The sequence below is a fragment of the Triticum aestivum genome, chromosome 2B (genome assembly GCF_018294505.1).
Source record: "Triticum aestivum cultivar Chinese Spring chromosome 2B, IWGSC CS RefSeq v2.1, whole genome shotgun sequence".
NCBI classification, from domain to species: domain Eukaryota; kingdom Viridiplantae; phylum Streptophyta; class Magnoliopsida; order Poales; family Poaceae; genus Triticum; species Triticum aestivum.
Genome location: NC_057798.1, coordinates 444,492,941 through 444,512,887, shown reverse-complemented (window position 1 = coordinate 444,512,887; position 19,947 = coordinate 444,492,941).

Here is a 19,947-nt window from a genome sequence, read left to right as displayed (position 1 = left end):
AGAAGGACTTGTCTTTGGGCCTGATATCCTTCGTGAAGCAGAAGAGCAAGTCCAGCTTGTCCGAGAGCATCTGAAGTCTGCCAAGTCAAGGCAGAAGAGCTATGCGGACTCACGTCGCAGAGACATAAACTTCCGAGTTGGAGACCATGTCTATCTCCGGGTCACCCCTCTCAAAGGAGCCCAGCGCTTTCATGTCAAGGGAAAGCTCGCTCCGAGATACATTGGGCCCTTCAAGATCACTGAGCGACGAGGAGAAGTGGCTTACCAGTTGGAACTTCCACCTGAACTTTCTGATGTGCACAACGTGTTCCACGTGTCACAACTCCGGAAGTGTCTCCAAGTTCCAGACAAGCCCGACCTCTACAAGGACGTCAATCACCAAGCCGTTGATCTTCAACCTGATTTGACTTATCGTGAGCGGCCCATCTGCATTCTGGATGAGGCTGAGCGACGCACTCGAAGGCGCACCATCAAGTACTTCAAGGTCCAATGGAGCAACCACACTGAAGCAGAAGCAACTTGGGAGCGTGAAGACTACCTTAGATCCGAATTTCCATATCTCTTTTAAGCCTAGTTTAGGAATCTCAGGGACGAGATTCTTGTAAGGGGGGTAGGTCTGTCACACCCTGCATTTTGTAACATTTCATTTTCATTATTAAAGCATGAAAGTTTGGACCAACAAAAACTTTTTTTTTGCATTATTTGGCTTTTATTTGGAGTTGGTTTCCTCTCTGTGTTTCTTTCAAGTGCTTCTTGAAGTCAACTACTCTACCCTCTAAATTCCATCTCCTTACCCCAAGCTCCTGACCAATGACCATGCCAGGTGAATAGTGCTATATAGAATTTTCTTACAAAAATAATTTGGCCAGAAAGTATTTTCTAAAATTAGTTTTCCAAAAACCCCTGAATTGAGGTTTGCACTGCAAGTACTTGATTAAGGGCAGTAAAAATCATTCCAAAAATATATTTGACTCCTATTAGATATAGGATGCCTAGGAACCACAAACCTATAATTTTAAAAATTGTTTTACTATTTTATTTAAAGGCTTTTTCTTAAGGCCAGAAATGGTCTTTAATAGGGAAAAATTATTTTATTGTTTTAAAAATATTTGACAAAATTTATGGAAACTCATAGGACATATATTGTCCATATATAAGAGTTTCAACACCTGGTCATGTTCAAAATATTGGTCAAATCCCTCTAAAACCCTTCCTGGATATTTCAAGCTTTTGAAATATTTACAAAGGAAATATTCTCCAAAAATTCCAGGAAAATTCTATCATGTCACATATGACATATTAGATGATCTTGCCAAGCCTCAGGACTTGTAGAACATGATAACACCATCAAAACCCCTCAAAACTATCTCTGTCCATTCTGAAGTTTGATCAACTTTACAATGCCAAGTATGTCCAAATGTTCTCAAACTTGGTGGACATGCTTCATTGGTCTAATGATGCATCTGGACCAAATGGCACAGGTTGGAGAAGAGGAAGTCTTGGTCAAAGTGCCTCAAAACCCTCTCTGACCAGAATCAAGTTTGAACTACTTTGCACTACCAACTTTTTCTCCAAGACCCCAACTTTGGTGAGCCTGACCATGTGACCAAATAAGGCCACCACACCAAGTGGTACATCAAGGAGAAATGATTTACTCCACTGGATCTACACAAATCCATTTCTGCCCATTTCTAGGGTTTGCAAAAGTTGCATTGGCAACTTTGTTCAAATAAGCTCAAAATGGGTGGAAGGCCCTAAATATATGTGAAATTTCACCCCTTGGAGTATCTTGGCCAGTGGGAGTCATTAGCTTACCCAAAACTCCATCAAACACCTTCTGGCAGAATACTAAAAGGCCTATTTTTGCCACTTTCACTAATCTCCTTGAGTTCATCTTTTTGCCACAACCCCTCCTCACTCCCCTCTGTCACTTAGACACTTTTCTACCCGAGGAAGCAATGTGGAGGAAGGAGGGAATCACGTTTGTCCTCTCTGGACAACAGCTTCCCTTCTCTCTCCCAGCCTCTCTCTCTCCCCTCTGCACCCCAGAGCATCCCAGGCTCTTTCCAGGTTTTGCCCCCTTCCACTGTAGCCTCCAGACAAAAAAGGACGCGCGCGCGACGCGGAAAACCCGCGGATGCCGGCCAAAGTCGCGCTCTGGAGCGCCTGCCAGAGCGCCGACCGTTGACACCGCGCCTCCCGACCGCCTCGTGCCTTCCCATCGCGCCAGTTGATGTGTCTCGACGTCTACGACACGCCGCCGTGCCGTCCCCATTGTCTCTCCCTCTCTCTCCCCTCCTGCAGCGCGTGCCCGACGCCGCCCGGCTCGGCCAATGGCCGGCCTCACACGCGCGGGCGCCAGAACCCTCCCCCGCTCTCTCTCCTTCTCACTGGCGCCCTACTCCATCCCCACGAGCGCCGTGGACAGCTCCAACTCCTCTCCCACGGTCTCCAGAGCCGATCCCGTGGGCGCCCGTAGGCCACGCCTACGGTGAACCGCGGCCAGCCTATATAAGGTGCCCCCGAGCCTCTCTCTTCCTCCCTGTCGCCCCTCCACACACCCAATCGGCCTCCCGCACCACTCCTTCCTCTCCAGAACCACCCGAGCTCGAGATCGAGCTCGAGCTCCGCCGCCTCGGCTCGTCGGCGTCCGCGCGGTACAGGCCTTCTCCGCCCCAGCTCTCTCTCGATCTGGAACCGCGAGGCGCCACTGATTCTTTCCCCCCTCGTTTCCCCTTGTTTTGCAGCCGGAACCGGCCGGAGCCACTGACGCCGAAGCGCCTCCGCCGCGGGACCTCGTCGCCGGCGAAGCAGGCCACTCCGGCGACCGTCTCCACCACCACCAGAACCGCGACTCGCCCTGAGTCCGACGGTAGTCTCCGCATCCCTTCCCGTGCCCTGTACCGCCGCCGGCGAGCTCGCCGTCGCCTCTGGCCGGAGGTAGACGACGGCCGCCGTGGGGCCGGCCCGTCAGCCACACGCCCTGACGGGTGGGATCCACCCGTCAGGTTTAAAACGTGCGCGCGCGCGCGCACCGATCCGCCGTCGGCCGAAGGCGTATTCAGCCTTTACGCCTTCGACGTGGCGGCCGCGTGGGCTGGGTTTCCCCCCTGGGCCTGCTGCTGCTGTGGCCTCTCTGGCCCAGTGGCACAGCGCCGTTTTTCTTTTTCCTTTTCTGTATTATTTCCAAATATTCCACAGGGCAGAATATTAATCCAAATGCATTGATTCCAATTTCTAAATTCCTAGAATATTGCAACCTATTTAATGGTGCAACTTTCACTCAAATCCAACCACCTTTTCTTCTCTGTAAATATTTAAATGTGGTTTTTAGCATTTAAATAGGCCTTTGAAAATCCATAACTCCTATTTTGCTGCTCCAAAACCAAAACCAAAAGTTGTCCCCTTCCTAGCCTTCCTCTTAGTATTTTACAAAAATAAGTTGACATTTTTGTGAGCACTTTGACTTTTCTATTTTTATTATTGTCTTATTTTTCCCGTTGTTTTCTTGCGACGTTAGATCCCGTGTTTGACGAGGTAGCTGAGGAAGAAGGAGGAGCAGAGCCTGAAGACTTTGAAGATCAAGCCAACCAAGGCAAGCATCCCTTTGACCATGACTATGATACCCCTTTATATGCATGTCATTTTTAGCTCTTTATTATCGATGCATCGGAATCATGATGAGATGGTGAACCACGTGGGTTGGTTACCACGATTACTTCCTCGTTGATACTTGTAGTGTGCATGGCCCTACCTTCTTATGAGGGTTATGCCGGTGGGAGTAGATAGGATGCAAATGTAGATGCTACGCAAATGGGGTGGGTTTGTGCATGGTGAAGGAGGCAATGTGATTTCAAAAGTCTTTTCGAAAACCCCGTCGGGTGCCACCTATGCCCGAGGGAGATGATGAGATGGGTGACCACTTGATGACGAAGTGGTGTGCCAAGGAAGGTGTGTGTTGTTTTCAAAACGGATTGGTCGGAGTTGCGACCGTTATTCCAACCTTACATGCGCGACCACTCTACCCTTATATGGGAAAGGGCATTATTGAGTACCTAGACCGATACTAGCTTGGAGCCCGCATTACTAGTGATGGGGGAGAGTTGGTGCTCTCTCTTGGGACGGGGTCGTGCCAGGTAGGGCGGCCATGACTGTTTTCACAGGGCACCGGACACACCGTTGGTACCCCGTGCTTGTGGTATATGATGAAAATGGGAGCGAGGCTCCACAACTTTATGATGTGAAATGTTCGGCACGGGGGTTACTACCAATCGAGTGGACTCCATGTTAGTGTCGTCTAGGGAAAGGTAGTGATCGGGTGCTTACCCCGGGTACTTGAGGTACCGCGGGTCGTGGATGACACGGAAGTTCCCCGGATCTAGTGGGTAAAGTGTGCAACCTCTGCAGAGTGTAAAACTATTCGAATAGCCGTGTCCACGGTCAAGGACAGTTGGGTAACCGCTCTTGGGCTACGTCCACTTGTTTCCAAACCCGGTGTGTGTGAGATGATGGTGTTGTCTTGGATCAAGTCAGAGGACTTGACACGATTGAGATGGGTTGGTGCCCTCTCTGTTTATGATAAATGGGTTGGTGCCCCTTTCTATTTATGTTGATATCTGTGACCAGTTCTTATGGATACTTGAATTCTCTTGATGCATGCTTTATAGGATGTTGAACATGTCATTGCACTCAAAACTAGCTTTATGCAAAACTTTACCTATGTTATGCATTACTGTACCTTGAACCAAATCATGGGTTGCTTGCGAGTACATTCAAAGTACTCATTGGCTTGCCACTGGTTATTTAATTAACCAGGCATGGAAGAACCGGAGTTCGGAGAAGAGTTCTTTGGAGGCGATCATGCGAACTAGGGCGTTTTCCCAGTCAGAATGCCTGTAGGGTTAAGGCAGATGGCATGGGTTCTACTTATCGACGACGTTTTCCGCTGCTATGTTTCATTTGATGTTCAGCCCTTAAGGCTTTATCGATGTAAGACTTGACCATGTTGGTCACTATTTGTGTAAGACGGTATGTATGGATGTAAGACTCTTGTTATTCAGCTTCTGTGTGTTCAGTGAGCATTGATCTCTGGGATCACTGTACACGTGCATTCGGTGATCACGACTTGCGAGTCGGGGTCCCCACAACCGCGCCGTGCCCTCGTTGTTGTGAACCAGCCGCTTGGATGGCGTGGTTGCGAGGTGCGGGCGTTTGAGGGCGAGTGGCTCCGTTGGGCATAGAAGTTGGGTCAGCCCGCTCCGGGGGTGGTGCATGCCCTGCGGTCGCGCCCGCAGTGGGAGCGGCCGGAGAGTTGCGATTCGCCCCAGAATGAGCCCCACCACTGCGGCTGTGCCCTTCGGATGGGTGGAGGGGTGCAGACGGAATAATCTCTTCTCCATACCTTGTGGAGCGTGGCCGCTGGGATGTTGCTGATGCAGTCCTTCGTTAGTGCCTCCAGCTCCTGCTCCGGCCGCAGGGGAGGCCATAACAACGGCGCATGCGTCGACCACGTCCCCCGCAACGCTGACACGTCCATTTTGTATCATGTTTACCTACTGTTATTTATATTGTTTTTATGCATAATAATGCTTTTTGGAGTAATTCTAATGCCATCTCATAATTTGCAAGGTTCACACAAAGAGGGAGAATTCTGTCACCTAGAAATCTGGACCTGAAAAAGCTACGTCAGGCTACCTATTCTGCACAACTCCAAATGAGTTGAAACTTCACGAGGAATTTTTATGGAATAACTAAGAAATACTGGAGCAAATAACTACCTAAGGGGGGCCACCTGGTGAGCACAAGAGACGAGGGCGCGCCCTGGTGGGTTGTGCTCAGCCCAGCCCACCTCCGGTGCCCCTCTTATGGTATTTAAGTCATTTTGACCTAGAAAAAAAGAGAGGACTTTCGAGACGAAGCGCCGCCGTCTCGAGGCGGAACTTGGGCAGGTGCACTTTTGCCCTCCAACGGAGCGATTTTGCCGGGGGGAACTTCCCTCCCAGAGGGGGAAATCATCGTCATCATCATCACCAACAACTCTCCATCTTGGGGAGGGCAATATCCATCAACATCTTCAACTACACCATCTCCTCCCAAACCCTAGTTCATCTCTTGTGTTCAATCTTTGTACCGGAACTATAGATTGGTGCTTGTGGGTGACTAGTAGTGTTGATTATATCTTGTAGTTGATTACTATATGGTTTATTTGGTGGAAGATTATATGTCAGATCCATTATGCTATTTAATACCTCTCTGATCTTGATCATGATTATAATTTATGAGTAGTTACTTTTGTTCTTGAGGTCACGGGAGAAACCTTGTTGCAAGTAATCATGTGAATTTTATATGTGTTCGATATTTTGATTGTATGTATGTTGTGATTCCCTTAGTGGTGTCATGTGAACGTCGACTACATGATACTTCACCATACTTGGGCCTAAGAGAATGCATTGTGGAGTAGTTATTAGATGATGGGTTGCGAGAGTGACAGAAGCTTAAACCCTAGTGTATGCGCTATTCCGTAAGGGACTGATTTGGATCCAGAAGTATAGTGCTATGGTTAGAATTTATTCTTAATACTTTTCTCGTAGTTGTGGATGCTTGCGAGGGGGTTAATGATAATTAGGAGGTTTGTTCAAGTAATAAAAGCACATAAGCACCAGTCCACCCACATATCAAATTATCAAAGTAGCGAACACAAATCAAACCAACATGATGAAAGTGACTAGATGAAATTCCTGTGTACCCTCAAGAACACTTTGCTTATCATAAGAGACCGTTTTGGCCTGTCCTTTGCCTCAAAATGATTGGTCTACCTTGCTGCACTTTTGTTACTGTTACCGTTACTTTCTTGTTACAAATTACATTGCTATCAAACTACTCATTACTTATAATTTCAGTGCTTGCAGACATTACCTTGCTAAAAACCGCTTGTCATTTCCTTCTGCTCCTCGTTGGGTTCGACACTCTTACTTATCGAAAGGACTATGATTGATCCACTATACTTGTGGGTCATCAAGGCTCTTACCTGCCCCATTGCCGGGGAGTGAAGCACTCTTGGTAAGTGGAAGTCGGTAAGGAAAAAATATTACTACGTGCTGAAATTTATTGTCACTTGTTACTATGGAGAACAATCCTTTGAGGGGTTTGTTCGGGGTATCTTCACCTCGACCGAATCCACAATTAGTTACCCCTCAACCTACTACACCTACTGAAAATATTGAATATGAAATTCCTTCAGGTATGATAGAACAACTGCTAGCTAATCCTTATGCAGGAGATGGAACCGAACATCCTGATATGCACTTAATATATGTGGATGAAATTTGTGGATTGGTTAAGCTTGCAGGTTTACCCGGAGATGAAGCTAAGAAGAAGGTTTTCCCTTTATCTTTGAAGGGAAAAGCATTGACATGGTATAGGCTATGCGATGATATTGGATCTTGGAATTGGAATCGATTGAAATTGGAATTTCACCAAAAATTTTATCCTATGCATCTAGTTCATCATGATCGGAATTATATATATAATTTTTGGCCTCGTGAAGGAGAAAGTATCACTCTAGCTTGGGGAAGGCTTAAGTCAATGTTATATTCATGCCCCAATCATGAGCTCTTAAGAGAAATTATTATTCAAAAAATTTATGCTCGACTTTCTCATAATGATAGATCCATGCTCGATACCTCTTGTACTTGTTCCTTTATGAAGAAGACTATTGAATTCTGGTGGGATCTTTTAGAAAGAATTAAACACAACTCTGAAGATTGGGAACTCGACGAAGGTAAAGAGTTAGGTATTAAGCTTGAGTTTGATTGTGTTAAATCTTTTATGAATATCGATGCTTTTCAAAAGTTTAGCACTAAATATGGACTAGACTCTAAGATAGTAGCCTCCTTATGTGAATCTTTTGCTACTCATGTTGATCTCCCTAAGGAGAAGTGGTTTAAATATCACCCACCTATCAAAGAAGAAATTAAAGTACCGGTGATTGCTAAAGAAGAAACTATCGTTTATAATGTTGATCCAGTTGTTCCTACTGCTTATATTGAAAAACCACCTTTCCTTGTTAGGATAAAGGAACATGCTAAAGTTTCAATAGTGGTCAATAAAAGTTATATCAGAATACCTAAACGAGCTAAACAAATCAAGGTAGAACCTAGTGTTGCTATGGTTAAAGATCTCTTGGTCGATAATGTTGATGGGCATGTTATTTACTTCGTTGGTGAAGCTGCTAGAATTGCCAAACCCAACGGGAAAGATAAACATAGACCCGTTGTTGGCATGCCCATTGTCTTAGTTAAAATAGGAGATCACTGTTATCATGGTTTATCCGACATAGGTGCTAGCGTGACTTCTATTCCTTTTACTTTATATCAAGAAATTATGAATGACATAGCACCCGTTGAGATAGAAGATATAGATGTTACTATTAAACTTGCTAATAGAGACAGCATCACACCACTTGGAATTGTCAGAGATGTTGAAGTCTTGTGTGGGAAAATAAAATACCCTACTGATTTTCTTGTTCTTGGTTCCCCACAGGATGGCTTTTGTCCCATTATCTTTGGTAGACCTTTCTTGAACATCCTTAATGCTAAAATAGACTGTGAGAAACAAACTGCCGGTGTTAGTTTTAGTGATGAGTCTCATGAGTTTAATTTTTCCAAGTTTAGTAGAAAGCATCATAAGAAATAATTGCCTAGTAAGGATGAAATAGTTGGTCTTGCTTCTATTGCTGTGCCTCCTACTGATCCTTTAGAACAATATCTTCTAGACCATGAAAATGATTTGCATATGCACGAAAGAAATGAAATAGATAGAACTTTGTTCGAACAACAACCTCTTCTTAAACACAATTTGCCTATTGAAACTCTAGGAGGTCCTCCTCCACCTAAAGGTGATCCTGTGTTTGAATTAAAACAATTGCCAGACACTTTTAGTTATGCTTATTTTGATGAGAAGAAGATATATCCTGTTATTGTTAGTGCTAACCTTTCAGAACATGAAAAACAAAGATTATTGAAAGTTCTAAGGAAGCACCGAGCTGCTATTGGATGTACTCTTGATGATCTTAAGGGCATTAATCCCAATTTATGTCAGCACAAAATTAATATGGAACCTGATGCTAAACCCATTGTTGATCACCAAGGTCGGTTGAATCCGGAGATGAAAGAAGTGGTAAGGACGAAAATACTAAAACTTCTGGAAGCAGGTATAATCTATCCTATAGTAGATGGTAAGTCATGTCCATTGTGTCCCTAAGAAAGGAGGTATTACTGTTGTTCCTAATGATAAGAATGAACTTATTCCACAAAGAATTATTACAGGCTATAGAATGGTAATTTATTTTAGAAAATTAAACAAAGCAACTAGAAAAGATCATTACCCTCTGCCTTTCATTGATCAAATGCTAAAGAGATTATCTAAGAACACGCATTTTTGCTTCCTTGATGGATATTCCAGTTTTTCACAAATACTTGTTTCTTAACCTGATCAAGAAAAGACCACTTTTACTTGTCCTTTTGGAACTTATGCTTATAGACATATGCCTTGCTTTATGCAATGCACCTGCTACCTTTCAAAGATGTATGACTGCTATATTATCTGATTTTTGTGAAAAGATTGTTGAGGTTTTCATGGATGATTTTTCTGTTTATGGGAAGTCTTTTGATGATTGTTTAAGAAATCTTGATCGAGTTTTGCATAGATGTGAGAAAACTAATCTTGTCTTGAATTGGGAGAAGTGCCACTTTATGGTTAATGAAGGTATTGTTTTGGGCCATAAAATTTTTGAAAGAGGTATTGAGGTGGACAAAGATAAGGTTGATGCAATTGAGAAAATGCCATGTCCTAAAGATACTAAAGGTATTCGTAGTTTCCTTGGTCATGCTGGTTTCTATAGGAGATTTATCAAAGACTTTTCTAAAATTTCTAGGCCTCTTACAAATCTTTTGCAAAAGGATATTCCTTTTGTTTTTGATGATGATTGTTTAGAAGCCTTCGAAACACTCAAGAAAACCTTAATTTCTGCACCTATTGTTCAACCACCTGACTGGAACTTGCCTTTTGAAATTATGTGCTAGTGATTATGCTGTTGGTGCTGTTCTAGGACAAAGAGTTGATAAGACACTGAATGTTATTCATTATGCTAGTAAAACTCTAGACAATGCACAAAGAAATTATGCTACTACTGAAAAAGAATTTTTAGTAGTTGTGTTTGCTTGTGATAAATTTAGATCCTATATTGTAGATTCAAAAGTAATTGTTCACACCGATCATGCTGCTATAAAATTTCTTATGGAAAATAAAGATGCCAAACCTAGGCTTATTCGATGGGTTCTCTTGCTACAAGAATTTAATTTGCATATTATTGATAGAAAAGGAGTTGAGAACCCCGTGGCTAATAACTTGTCTAGGCTTGAAAATGTTCTTGATGACCCACAACCTATTATTGATAGTTTTCCTAATGAGTAATTAGCTGCAATAAATGTTTCTAATACTACCCCTTGGTATGCTGACTATGCTAATTATATTGTTGCTAAATACATTCCCCTAGCTTTACATACCAACAAAAGAAAAAATTCTTCTATGATTTAAGACACTACTTTTGGGATGACCCACATCTTTATAAAGAAGGAGTAAATGGTATTATTAGACGTTGTGTACCTGAGCATGAACAAGGACAAATCCTATGGAAATGTCACTCCGAAGTTTATGGAGGACATCATGCGGGAGACATAACTGCTCACAAGGTATTGCAATCTGGGTTTTATTGGCCTACTCTCTTCAAGGATGCTCGTAAATTTGTTTTATCTTGTGATAAATGTCAAAGAATAGGTATCATTCATAAGCGTCAAGAAATCCTATGAATTATTCACTTGCTGTTGAACCATTTGATGTTTGGGGATTTGATTTCATGGGACCTTTTCCTTCCTCTAATGGGTATACTTATATTTCGTTTGCTGTTGATTGTGTTACTGAGTGGGTAGAAGCTATTCCAACTAGTAGTGCTGATCACAACACCTCTATTAAGATGCTTAAGGAAGTAATTTTCCCAAGGTTTAGAGTCCCTAGATATTTAATGACTGATGGTGGTTCACACTTTATTCATTGTGCTTTCCGTAAAATGCTTGCCAAGTATGATGTTAAGCATATAATCGCGTCACCTAATCATCCTCAGTCTAGTGGTCAGATTGAACTTAACAATAGAGAAATGAAATTAATTTTACAAAAGACTGTCAATAGGGTCTAAGAAGTTAGATGATGCACGTTGGGCTTATAGAACAACATATAAAAATCCTATGGGTATGTCTCCTTATAAAATGGTTTATGGAAAAGCTTTCCATTTGTCTCTTGAGTTAGAACTAAAGCATATTGGGAAATTAAAGAACTCAACTATGATTTCAAACTCGCTGGTGAAAAGAGGTTATTTGATATTACCCCGTTAGATGAATGGAGAACCCAGGCTTATGAAAATGCCAAGTTATTTAAAGAAAAAGTTAAAAGATGGCATGATAAAAGAATCCAGAGGCGTGAGTTCAATGTCGAAGAATATGTTCTTTTGTACAACTCTCTTTTCAGATTCTTTGCAGGAAAACTCCTCTCCAAGTGGGAAGGACCCTATGTTATAGAGGAGGTTTATTGATCTGGAGCTATCAAAATAAATAATGCCAAAGGTACTAACCCGAAGGTTGTTAATGGGCAATGAATAAAACATTATATCTCAGGTATGCCCATTAATATTGAAAGAAGTATTATCCAAACTATGACACTAGAAGAACACATAAAAGAAACCTTCGGGAACACTCCAGAATCGTGAAAAAGAGGAGGTACATGATACGGTAAGTAAACGGACTCCAAAAAATCTGCAAACATATTTTCTGTCTGTTTTGGAATATAACAAAAATTAGGAAAATAAGAAACAACCAGCAAGGCACACCAGGTGGGCACAAGACACCATGGCGCGCCTGGCTTGCCAGGTGCGCCCAGGTGGGTTGTGCCCACCTTGGGTACCTTTCGTACTCTGTTTTCTTCCGGTTGCTTGTTTCCCAATATAAAAAAAATCTTTATATACCCCTGAACCCATTGACCTCCGTATCACGGAGAAATCTTCTGTTTTCTTTTCTTGCCGTTTTCTTGACAGATCTGAAATTATGTCATCCCAAGACTCGGAGGGTGAGAGCTATGTTGTCGATTATATCGCAAACCCCAAGGTCTATGGGGATGTGGAGCACTATAGCTGGACTTCGAGGAAGAAGAAGACTATGATCCTAAGAGGGAGGAGGAGAGCTTAGACGAAGATGAAGCCCCATTGCCCCAACTTGGGGACATGCATGTTGAATTTAAGAAGTCAAGTCTCCCCAACAAAGCAAAGAATCCTAAGATCCAGTTTATCCCCTTTCGTCTTTTGCAGGAAAACAAGCAAGACCTATGCAAAAAGGTACTGGAACTTGAGCGGGAGATCGGTGAATTGAAGGAGGAGAATTCCATCCTCAAGCGTAAGCTAATGAAGAAAGATAAACCCACCACATCAACACCACCTCCTTTTTCATCAACCAAAGAAATTTGAGTATCAGGTATGGGCATGCCCCTTGGCTTGTGCCAATATTGGGGGAGGTGCCCCGGTATCGTATCACCTCCACTATCTTTTGCCTTTAGTTATCTTAGTTCAATCCATAGTTATCTTTTGCTTTAGATGAATAAAAGTTAAGTTCGATCCTTTCTTTTGAAAGTTTGCTTAGTGATCTATCCTTATAATCGTGTGCGAGATATATAATAAAGTTTAGTTTGAGTTTTGCTTTCTTTACTTTCTTGTTTAAATAAAAAGAAAAAAATAAATTTAAAATATCATATGCTAATGTTATGGTAAGTAATGACACCACATAAGGAAAAGTATAAGTAGAGAATTTTATTGGAGATTGACAAACATAGCATTGGTCAATGATGCAATTCATGAAAAAATTAATAAGGGAAGAGAAGATTCACATGCAAATAAACTATCTTGGAAATCTTATGTGATTGTGAGCCCCCATCAAAATATTATATGCCAAAATTGTTGACATTGGACAAGGAAGACAACATAATGATTTATGTTTGTTCATATTCACATAGGAGTTATATTTTCATAGATCCTTCAACATGTGGTGCTTGCCCCCATCTTTGCTAGCCAAAAATTCTGCACCAAGTAGAGATACTACTTGTGCATCCAAAAACCCTTAAACCTAAATCTTACTTTCCAGAGTCCACCATACCTACCTAAGGATTGAGTAAGATCCTTCAAGTAAGTTGTCATCGGTGCAATAAGGCAATAAAAATTTCTTCTAAAAGTGTTAGATCATTTAGTGTAAGAGAAAATTGAGTGTTGTACGAACTTGTGATGGCAAAGAATAAAAGCGACAGACTGCATAATAAAGGTTGCTATGACAAGGGCCAATATAACGTGATGTTCTTTTGGACTAAGAGATTGAGCATACAACCAAAAAGCGCATGTCAACCTCTGCTTCCCTCTGCGAAGGGCCTATGTTTTACTTTTATGTATTTACTTTCATGCAAGTGTCAAAGTTTTTCTCTCTATTCATTTTTATTTTTCTCTTTTGGCAAGCATCATGTGGTGAGGAAAGATTTGGGCACATATATCCAGTTGGATATGGGTAGCATGAGTTATTATTGTTGACATCACTCTCGAGGTGAGTATGTTGGGAGGCAATACCATAAGCCCCTGTCTTTCTATGTGTTTGTTTGAAATGTTTTGCTCATGTGTATGCGGTGAGCGTTAGCAATCATGGAAGACTATATGATGGTTGAGTATGTGGACTTGCCAAAAAGGCTCCGATACGTGACTCTTCCTAAAAAGATGATGAATTGTAGTTGCAAAGTTGACTGAGAACACAGTTTGTTGGTTTTCAATAGAGTTTATGCTTTATACTTCGATGTTGTGATGAATTGTTACTTGTTCATGAGAAGTCTAAGATAAAAGTTTTATGTTGAAGTTTGTTGTTGTTATAATAATTTACATGATGCCTCTATGTCCGTATTTTGTTTTTATCGACACCTCTCTCTCTAAGCATGTGGACATGTTTTTCGATTTCGGTTTTCGCTTGAGGAAAAGCGAGGTATAAGATTGGGGGAGTTGATACGTCCATTTTGCATCATGTTTACCTACTGTTATTTATACTATTTTTATGCATATAATGCTTTTTGGAGTAATTCTAATGCCTTTTCTCTCATAATTTGCAAGGTTCACACAAAGAGGGAGAATTCCAGCAGCTGGAAATCTGGACCTGAAAAAGCTACGCCAGACTACCTATTTTGCACAACTCCAAATGAGCTGAAACCTCATGAGGAATTTTATGGAATAAATAAGAAATACTATAGCAAATAACTACCCGAGAAGGGTGCACAAGACACCAGGGCGGGCTCCCATGCGCGCCCTGGTGGGTTGTCCTCAACCCAGCCGACCTCCAGTGGCCCTCTTCTAGTATTTAGTCATTTTGACCAAGAAAAAAAGAGGACTTTCGGGATAAAGCTCCGCCGTCTCGAGGCGGAACTTGGGCAGGAGCACTTTTGCCCTTCGGCGGAGCAATTCCTCTGGGGGAACTTCCCTCCTGGAGGGGGAAATCATCTTCATCATCACCACCACCAAGTCTCCCTTCTTGGGGAGGGCAATCTCCATCAACATCTTCAACAACACCATCTCCTCTCAAACCCTAGTTCATCTCTTGTGTTCAATCTTTGTACCGGAACTATAGATTGGTGCTTGTGGGTGACTAATAGTGTTGATTACATCTTGTAGTTGATTACTATGTGGTTTATTTGGTGGAAGATTATATGTTCAGATCCATTATGCTATTTAGTACCCCTCTGATCTTGAGCATGATTATCATTTGTGAGTAGTTACTTTTGTTCTAGAGGTCACAGGAGAAATCTTGTTGCAAGTAATCATGTGAATTTTATATGTGTTCGATATTTTGATAGTATGTATTTTGTGATGCCCTTAGTGGTGTCATGTGGACGTCGACTACATGACACTTCACCATAATTGGGCCTAAGGGAATGCATTTTGGAGTAGTTATTCGGTGGTGGGTTGCAAAAGTGACAGAAGCTTAAACCCTAGTTTATGTGCTATTCCGTAAGGGACTGATTTGGATCCAAAAGTTTAATGCTATGGTTAGAATTTATTCTTAATACTTTTCTCATAGTTGCAGAAGCTTACGAGGGGGTTAATCATAAGTAGGAGGTTTGTTCAATTCAGAACAACACCTAAGCACCGGTCCACCCACATATCAAATTAGGAAAGTGAAAGGATCGAGAAGGGGTGTCTAGAGGGGGGGGGATTAGACCCTCAACAAGTAAAGCTAGTAGTTTTTAAGTTTTTCAAGTTGAGGTTGGAAGTTAGCACAATTTCAAACATTCACAATACAATTCAAGCAAGCATGGCAAGAGTATATGAGCAGCGGAAAGTAAAGCATGCAATTTGCAAGAAATTAAAGGGATGGGACTAGAGTGTGCAAACGCAATTGGAGACACGGAGATTTTTTGCGTGGTTCCGATAGGTTGTGCTATCATACATCCACGTTGGTGGAGACTTCAACCCATGAAGGGTAATGGTTGCGTGAGTCCACGGAGGGCTCCACCCACGAAGGGTCCATGAAGAAGCAACCTTGTCTATCCCACCATGGTCATCACCCACGAAGGACTTGCCTCACTTGGGTAGATCTTCACGAAGTAGGCGATCTCCTTGCCCTTACAAACTCCTTGGTTCAACTCCACAATCTTAACGGAGGCTCCCAAGTGACACCTAACCAATCTAGGAGACACCACTCTCCAAAAGGTAATAGATGGTGTGTTGATGATGAACTCCTTGCTCTTGTGCTTCAAATGATAGACTCCCCAACACTCAACTCTCTCTCTCTCTCACACACACAGACTTGGATATGGTGGAAAGATGATTTGAGTGGAAAGCAACTTGGGGAAGGCTAGATATCATGATTCTTGTGGTTGGATTGGAATGTCTTGGTCTAAACACATGAGTAGGTGGTTCTCTCTCAAAAATGAGTAGTGGAAGTGTAGGAACATTCTGATGGCTCTCTTTCAAATGGAGAAGGGGGTGGAGGGGTATATATATCCTCCACACAAAATTTAACTGTTACACACAATTTACCAAACTCGGTGGGACCGAATAGTGAAACTCGATGAGACCGACTTGGTTCAAAATGTGAATGTTAGGCTTTTCGGTGGGACCGACAAGGTCAACTCGGTGAGACCGATGTGCTAGGGTTAGGGCAAAACCTCATCTCGGTGAGACCGATTGCGTGAACTTGGTAGGACCGATTTTAGCAATAAGCAAACAGAGACTTGGTCAAGCAAACTCGGTGGGACCGACTGCTTATCTCGGTGAGACCGAAATAACTGCAATAGGTAATAGAGAGTTTGCAAGGCCATCTCAGTGAGACCGAGATCCCATCGGTTAGAACAAATTGATTTGGGTTTCTGGCAGTGGCTATGTCAAGTGAACTCGATGGCGCCGGATAGATCAAATTGGCGGGGCCGAGTTTGACTTTAGGTTTAGGACATATGTGGAAATGAGAAAGTGGTTGAGGGCTTTTGGAGCATATCACTAAGCACTTTGAGCAAGCAAGCCATTAAGAAACACCTCATCCCCTTTTAATAGTATTGGCTTTTCCTATGGAATCAATGTGATCTTGGATCACTAAAATATAAAATGAAGACCCTTGAGCTTTTGCCAATGTTTGTCCTTAGCATCTTGAAGGGGTTCCACATCCTCTTGTCCTGCCACTCCAATGTTGAACTCATCTGAAATATACTAGATAGAAGTATTAGTCCAACAAGAGATATGTTGACATTAATTACCAAAATCACCCAGGGAGCACTTGTGCTTTCAATCTCCCCCTTTTTGGTTATTGATGACAACATACATCAAAGCTTTAGATAAAGATATGAAGTATACCAAGTAAAGCTTTGGAAGAACATGCAACATGCATTAAGTCCCCCTACATGTATGCAGTCATGTGAAGATAGATTATAAATGTGTGTGAATGCATAAACTTGTCAGAACAAGCAATGAGTTATGTGTATCTTGGCTATATGCATCAGAGAAAATGATGTGAAATGCAGAAAATATACCTACATGTTCATGAGTCCTTCTTGCAAATAATATGTACAACAACAAGAGATCCTCATGCACATGAGTGTGATGCATTACTTAACTTGTGGTCTTGAGCTAACTTCGGAAGAGATGATCCCGAGAAAACAAGGTTAGGTAACATAGGAACATCTACTAAACAGAGCAAGAACAATAAACCACAAGAATACCAAGACTGGGATGACATGCAGAGAGTGAGGACTTAGTACTCTAGTTGGATATACACATGTCCCCAAGGATAAAGATATGCAATGAATTCCGATTCCCTTAGATGTCTTTCTTCCCCTAAATCTGATATTGGATAATGGGAGAACATAGGGTAATAGAAAATCAGAACAAATAAAAAAACAGAGCAAAAGACAGAAAGAAACATCTTCTACTAACATGTATTTCCCCTCTTAAAGACATGTGGCTTCTCTCCTCTTTGAATACCAAGCATCTAGGAAGATTAAGAAGTCTTTCTCTCCCTTTGATGTGATTAGGCTTTGATGTGATCTCTCTCTCCCCCTTTGACATCAATTTCCAAGAGGGGATCTTCTGGAGCATAAGTCAAATAGGTTTGGTCCTTGAGTCACATGATAGAGCAACATGTAGGTTGTGATGCAGGTAGAGGATAATAATCATCGAGTGGAGCTGGATCAGATATGCATGATGCAAATGGAAAATGTTTCCATAGTTGTGAAATCGGTAACACTGAGTCTTCTTCTTCGGTGAGACCGAGTTGTTTCATTCTGGCCGAAAAGAAAAGGTCGGTGAGGCCGAGTTCAACACAGAGAAATATATTGTCATCTCAGTTCACTAGGCAAATAGGATCTCACAAAGATTTACAGGGAATTAACTAAAGGATTTGCAATGAATCAAATGCAAAAAATAATAGAGAAAAGAAATGAAATATAGATGAAGTTTTTTTTGAAAGGGGAAACAAGCATGTAAGAGACAAATGCAAGAAATAGAGAAACACTAGAGAACTTCATCTAGAATTGGTCAGTGGCAAAGTCACCTATATTAGAGTATATTGACTTAGGAGTCAAGTGAAGACACTTGATCATAGGTCATACTCATTGTTTAAGCTAAAAATGGGGTTGCCATTTTTCGTTTAAGCATTTTGATGTATTCACATCTTGTTGAGCTGCTTTGACCCATGTCTTGTGGTAAAGGTTCTCTAAGATGGAATGACATACCTTGGTGGTGGTGTTGATCTTGATCATGTAGGTGAACTTGTGTAGGATGCTCAAGGTTGATGTAGTTCATCAAGAGTTGGGATCACCGCTTGTAGTTTGAGTTCATCTTCCTACATGGGTTAGTTTTGCAAGGAAGAGCACTTGTGTATCCAAGTTGATAATCATGAAATTTGATATATAGAAATTGTCAAAGGATATATTGAGCGAATCATGCTTCCTTGTCTTCAACCACCATATTGTAGAGACTTGGTCATGTAGAGATTGCTTAGATTGTGAGAGAGTTTCAATCTCATAAAATCGGGCCTATCCAAGTACCTACAAGGGTTAGGTAGCATGCAAGAGTACAAGTATATCCAAGACATATGATCATCATCATAAGAGAAGTATCAAGGATTAGTCGTAGAAAGGCCCATGCCCTGCATGCATCAAAATGGAGTTTCCACTCCAAGTTTGAGGAATTAATGATGTTCAATTCACCTATCAAACGGCAAAATAATTTCTCATCAAGCGGTTTTGTGAATATATCCGCCAATTGCTTATCGGTACAAACATGTTTAAGATTGATATCTCCCTTAGCAACATGATCTCGAATGAAATGATGACGAACTTCAATATGCCTAGTTCGAGAATGTTACATGGGATTATGAGCAATCTTAATAGCACTTTCATTGTTACAAAGCAATGGAACATGTTTCACATATATCCCATAATCTTCAAGAGTTTGGGTCATCCAAAGTAATTGAGCACAGCATGAACCGGTGGCAATGTATTCTGCTTCGGCGATGGATAAGGATACCAAGTTTTGTTTCTTAGAGGACCAAGACACAAGAGATCTACCAAGAAATTGCCAAGTACCCGAAGTGGACTTTCTATCAACCTTGTCACCGGCATAGTCCGAATCGGAGTAGCCAACAAGATCAAAAGAAGACCTCTTAGGATACCAAATGCCAAAGTTTGGTGTGTGAATTAAGTATCTCACTATCCTTTTCACAACCTTAAGATGACATTCTTTGGGGGCCGCTTGATATCATGCACACATGCATACACTTAGCATAATATTGGGATGGGAGGCACATAGATATAACAATGAACCAATCATAGAGCGGTAAGCCTTTTGGTCAACTGGTTCACCATCCTTTGTCAAGTCAAGATGTCCACTATTAGGCATGGGGGTTCTCATACCATTGCATTCTTGCATGTTGAACTTTTTGAATAAGTCCTTGGTATACTTTGTTTGAGAAACAAAGGTACCCTCCTTTGTTTGCTTGATTTGCAAACCAAGAAATAACTTGAGTTCACTCATCATAGACATCTCAAACTTCTCCAACATTAGCCTTCCAAGCTTTTCACTAAAATGAGGGTTAGTCGAACCAAATATGATATCATCCACATAAATTTGGCACACAAATAATTCACCATTAACCTTTTTAGTAAAAAGTGTAGAATCAATTCTACCAATCTCAAAGCCTTTTTCAATAAGGAACTTAGTCAAGCATTTATACCACACTCTACGAGCTTGTTTCAGACCATAAAGAGCTTTGTGAAGTTTGTAAACATGACCGGGTTTCTTGGGATTAACAAAAACGGGAGGTTGTTTAACATAAA